Genomic DNA, 6,000 nt, shown 5'->3' with positions numbered 1-6,000 from the left:
GACATTAGCCGAGCTCAATGGCATCACGGTAACTAAGCCTCTCGGCCGAGGACTTCATCTCCTTGCCTTTGACTGGGCATCCCCGACGCCCTACATGTTTCCGTAGGGCGTCGCCGACGTTCCTTGCACTCTCCTGCACTTCGTGGACGGCGAGTTGGTCGATGTCGCCAAGGGCAGAATCGTTCAACCGGGCAACCCCGTGTTCCACGGTAATCCGATGCCACCCACAATGTATAGGGTTGAAGTGGTTCGGGTGCTGCTAGGCTGCGACAAGCTGTTACCTCCAATTCGACCCGCTGGGGCCGATGAAGATGATGAGATGACCCTCAGCGCCTGCGTAAGCTGGCCCCTGCTTTGGCCGAAGAGCCAGATTCGCTTGGGGGTGGGGGACACCACTCCACAGACAAGACCGCCAGTCATGCCGGCGCCAAGCCATGGCAAGAACGCCGCAACGCTACCGGACATGCCAGACATCCCTATGGCACAGGATCCGTACATGCATATGGCACAGGATCCGGACGACGACGACAACGACGATGGTACATTTACCAACGTCGATAAGTACTTTGCCGAACATGGGTACGGTGACGAGTTCTGTGGGCCTCCTTCTCAAGAACCCAAACAAGACGACCGCGATCTAGCTTGTATGGCGGAGAAACCCAATTGCAACAGGCGTCGTCTGGCGTTCAGTTCTCAGGAGACGCCTCCAGCTGCCGCCTTCACCGAGCCTCAGATAGCGGAGGTGCCAAATATTATCAGCCCCAACACGCTCAAGAAGGCGGTCTATGAGCAGAACTCGGTCCCATTACAGCAGATCAAGAAGAAGGGCTGGAAACGGCAGAATAAAAAGGCCGCCAGTGCGAGCTAGCGGCACCGAGTATGATCCATGCTCAGGACGGGCCACCTTCACCTAAGGATATCTCGAGGAGGGTGCATGTGGCGGGTAGGGCGATGCTACCGACAAATATGCTCAATGCTGCAACCGGTGCTATGCGGAGTCTGCACGACAGTGTTCTTTCTTTGGAGAAGCGGCGTCTCAGAGAGAATGATGTGGCATACCCGGTTTTCGTGGCCAACGTGCCAGAGGGCAAGGGCTTTGTGGATGGCGCCATCGGGGGTACGATCGTCCTATGGTTTGATGACATCTTTGCTATGTTCAACCTTCATCCGCTGCACTACACCTTCGTTCGGCTGTTTTCGCTGAGTATGGAGATGCGGATCATTAGAGACCCCTTCTACATGCGTGCCAAGCTCTTGAGCAGCGCTGGGGACCGCCAAGCCGCGAGTTCACACCTCGAAGACGTCATTCTGGCAAACCCAGATAAGGATAACTTCCTTGTGCCTTACTTTCCCAAGTAAGTCATCCATTAACCGCCCCGTAACATATGATTTCTTACATTTCGATCGTTCTTTTTTTTCTAACATTCCGTGTTCTGTGCAGTGACACACATTGCACACTCATCCTCTTAAGCCCGAAATATTCCATGGCCACGTATTTCAACCCGAACCGTAACTCCAAGATAGACTACACAGATATCAAGAAAGTTCTTGATGATGTTCTCCCCGGCTACGCCAAATCTGGAGGCACCTTCACCAGGGCAGTTCGTAAGTACGGCAAGCACGTGTTCGCCGACAATACGACGTTCTGCTGCGTTAAGCAGCCGCCTGGCGGTTAGAAGGATGCCTACTACACCCTCCATCACATGCGGGCGATCGTAAGGGACCATCATCACCTTCTGCTACCAAATAATCTCAAAGATTGGGCCGCGAGCTTGTCGGCAATCCAGGACACGGACATCAGACAAGAATTCTTTCGCATCCAGTCGGAGTTTGCGGACATCATCCATCAAGATGTCCTTCATACCTCGGGGCAGTTCTTCCTCAGATATCAACCGTCCAACATTGTGATAGACGGAATGCTACAAATGCAGGCTAACAATGCCCGCGATTTCATGACCATCACGACAGACGGCGGCTTCATCCACGCTCCTGTCCATGAGTCGAGTTGAAAGTAGTGATGTGTAGTTCTGAAACATTGATTGGCTCATGTTGTAATTAAACTTTAATGAATTGTATGTCTCTTTGGTTTGGACAGTCGTTCAACTTAGATGTAATCGATGCTATTTATTAGTAGGACCATGAATCGTGTTATTAATGTCTTGCTTTTCTATTCCGATCCTTTTGTTGCATACTTATATATTGCTTATGTATGTATTGTTTGTTGTTTGGCTTGTGCATAGAAATGTCGTCGTATGTCGTGTACAAGGGTAAGGTTCCCGGAGTCTACAACAACTGGGAGGAGTGTCAGAGACAGGTTCACCGTTTCAGTGGTAAAAGTTACAAAGGGTACACCACTAGGGCGGAGGCGGAATCTAGATACGCCCGCTATCTAGCGGGAGAGAGGAGGGAGCGTTGGAGGAACCGGATGAAGACCAGTTTCATCATGATGATGCTCATCGTGATGACCGCAGCTCTCTTCTATGTGATGGTAGTTTAGATGATCGATATCGACTTGTAATGTGAAGACAAGCTCGATACTCGCGGTCTCGAGACTTGTAATGTTTTATCTTTGTTCGGTCTTTTGAATTCGGAGACTAATATGATGAATTGTATTCAGAGACTAATCTTCTATTGGATTCGATGAATCTGATGTTGCTGTGTGCTACTTTCTATATTCTACCAAATAATATATTTTGTAACCTGTGCAAAAATCAGAAAAGAAAAAAAATAAAACCTAATATTCATACTAATGGCGCATCACTACAGATTGCGCCATTAGTATGCCAAAGTATACTAATGGCGCATCACCAAAGAGTGCGCCATTAGTATGCCAAGTATACTAATGGCGCATCCATCCGCAGTGCGCCATTAGTGTGCCAAAGCACATGGTTAAATATGGCCCCTGGGAGGCATACTAATGGCGCATGGTGTTATATACTAATGGCGCATTGTGCGGTGCACCATTAGTATACTAGATACTAATGGCACACCAGTGGTGCGCCATTAGTAATAAATACTAGTGGCGTGATACTAATGGCGCACCAGTGATGCGCCATTAGTAGGCAAAACTGGTGTGCCATTAGTAGGCCTTTTCCTAGTAGTGCAGAGTCAACTTAAATTCTTTCCAAGTGGTTACTCCCTGCCATCCATTGATGGTTTGGTACATCCTCCACCAAGTAGCAGCACCTCTTTCAAAGCACTTGAACAGCATGTTGGGTCATATCCTTTCCAACTATGGGGTTATTCTTCATATAATTCTCCATGTTGTGAATCCATCGGTCCATCTCCAATTGACTCATCGGTCCAGAAAATACAAGCTCATCTCCATTCGTCTTCTATTGGGTCCATGGGTTTTGGGGTGAGATAAGAGAGATGGAGAGGGATACACATAGTGCAAACAATAGTTTTGAAGAGACATGTTTTATTTTTTTGGCTGTCGGAAAGCATCAAACAAAATGACAGCTCACAATCATCGCATCTAACGTATGTATATAACAGGGGTTTGGTCTTCTAAAGGTCAATAAATCTTCAAGGTCGCCAAACTCTTCAAGTCTTTTTCATGTCTCCGATGGCTTATTCAGATCATGCTTGTCCTTCTCAAGTTCTTTTGCCATATCATCTCTGTTGACGCGAAGTCTCTCATGACGTCCTTTAATATTCTGAAGTTGCATTCCAAACTTCTGGGTTTCAACATCCCTGGCATGAACCATGGTCCTACTGTCCTTAAGTTCCTGGTGAATCTCCGGTATAAAGGTTTTGCATCCTCCAGCTTGGCTACTTTCAGCTTCTAGTTCCTGAGTTCTTCACAAAATTCTTCCTTGTCTAATACGGCTTCCTGGAGCTCCATCTTAAAATTCTTGATGTACTACTCCAGATCCTGGTCATACACCGGCTAAGGTTAAAACTTCATTTTTTGCTGATAGGTGCTCCATTCGCCCTTTTGTCATCCAATCCTTTCGAAGAAATGCATGCTTAACTCAGCACGATCACAAATAGCATAAGCGGGCGATAACATCATGGATAGCCATGTCTATGCCCATGTCTCTGCCATGAGCTATCAGTCCATAGTTGATATCTCCTGCCTTAGTGTTTTCTTGACACAAACTTTGATTTTTTAACTCTCCGTGGTCCAGTCTTTCTCCAACACACCTTGATCTCGGGTATTGACAGCTTCAATAGTGTGACAATTCCATAAGGGTAGCATTTCCTAGGTCATACAAATCTAGGAATTCTTTAGAGCCATCAAATTCTCCTAGTCTTTGGAGTCCTCAACCATTGTAGTTTCCATTATTATAATTTACGGTAAAATCCTCTTCATTCTGAAGTGGTCTTAGTTGTCTGATATCTTGTACTTCTTGTAGTGGTCTCATCAGTCAAATCCTCGTCTGGTCAAAAGGGGAAAGGGGTATGGTCTAACTAAAAGGGAATATTTTGATAAAGCTCAGAAACGAAGAGAAGTAAAAGATCCTTTTGAAAAGAAAGTTGTAGAGAAAAATCTTTCCTATGGGCTTGCCAGTTTCTAGGGGTCACGTCCTACAGTCAACATGTGCTCTGATACCATCTTGTAGCGACCCGACCTCAGACGGTCAAGTCTCTGTGCTTAAGTGTCATTCCTGGATCGGTATGCTGACACACACAATACTCGAGGATTTATAGCAGAGGTAAATCACATGTATAAAGTAACGTAAATACTATTACCTCAATCCAAATAGCGGAAGTAACAACTAGGTTGTGGATTCTCATCAACACCAATGGCAAAATGTTATAATAAATAGATAGATTGATTGTTGTGTGATTGATTGAGTGAAATTCGAATCTTTTTGAAAGTTAAATGAGAGGGAATATAAGGACTTTCCAAAACTTTCACCTTTTTGCATTTTGATCTCCGTGAATTCAAATTCTTTTCAAATACAAAACTCTCCACAGAAGATGATATGGCTTCTTCCATTTAATTTAATGAAAAGGGGTTTTTGAAAAGATTTGAATTTTATTTGGAAATATTTCAAATTCAGAAAATTTAAGCAACTCAATGATTTTCATGAGAGAAGATAAAATGACTTCTTCAAAATATATGAAATACGAGTTGGAAGTTTAAAAGGATCAAATTTAAAGTCCGTTTGAAATTATTTTCAATTTGGAGTTATTTGGGTTTTATTCAATTTATTTTTCTCCAAAAATAAAATAAATGGTAAATAGGGTAAAATTATTCCCTACATCAGAAAGTTGGAGAGAAATAATTTTGAAATCATTTTGGTATTTATAAAATGATTTTTATTGGGTTTTATTGTAGATGTAGCATTGTTTGAATTATTTGAATTTTTGTGAATTTTATTTGGCACTAGAGAAATGTTCATGTTGTAGAAAATCTTTTTTTGGAAAATTTGCTATATTATATGCCTATATAAAATTTTAGTTTATTATCGTTATCCAGTTTTTTTTTGCTTATATATAAAAAAAGAAAAAAATTTACGCATGCGCCTGGAACTAACCGCCGCCCACATGCGTAGCATAGCAGCAGGCCGGCCCGTTTTTCTTTTGTTTTCTTTTGTCTTTTTTAATTTTATTTTCGTTAATGTTTAGTTTTTTTAAACAAATTTCAGAAAAAATAGACTTTGGAAAAAAATACAGCGCGCGGCCGGCCGAGGCCTTTAGGCCCGTGCGAGGCGTTAGCCTTTTTTTTCTCTGTTTCGTATATTTTCGTCTATGTTTAGTCCCATATTGTCTAACCTTTGACCCTTAAAACTATTTTCCACCTATAAATATAGACCCATAGAGCCTCCAAAAATCATTCAGATCGATTCCCTCCAAAGTCGGAAAATCAATATTTTGGTTTGACTAGATTCATTTAAGAAAAATATATTTCTCCTTTCCGGCGCGACTTTTGGAAATTGTCTCTTCTCCCCAAAGTCGTTTTTTCTCTGTCTTATAAAGGTATCTTTCTTTGTTTTTCTTAATTTTATATACTTCCGTAATTTATTATTTCTAGACTAATACGATATA

Source organism: Triticum aestivum, chromosome 5A, assembly GCF_018294505.1.
Source record: "Triticum aestivum cultivar Chinese Spring chromosome 5A, IWGSC CS RefSeq v2.1, whole genome shotgun sequence".
NCBI classification, from domain to species: Eukaryota; Viridiplantae; Streptophyta; class Magnoliopsida; order Poales; family Poaceae; genus Triticum; species Triticum aestivum.
This window is presented reverse-complemented; position numbering follows the sequence as displayed.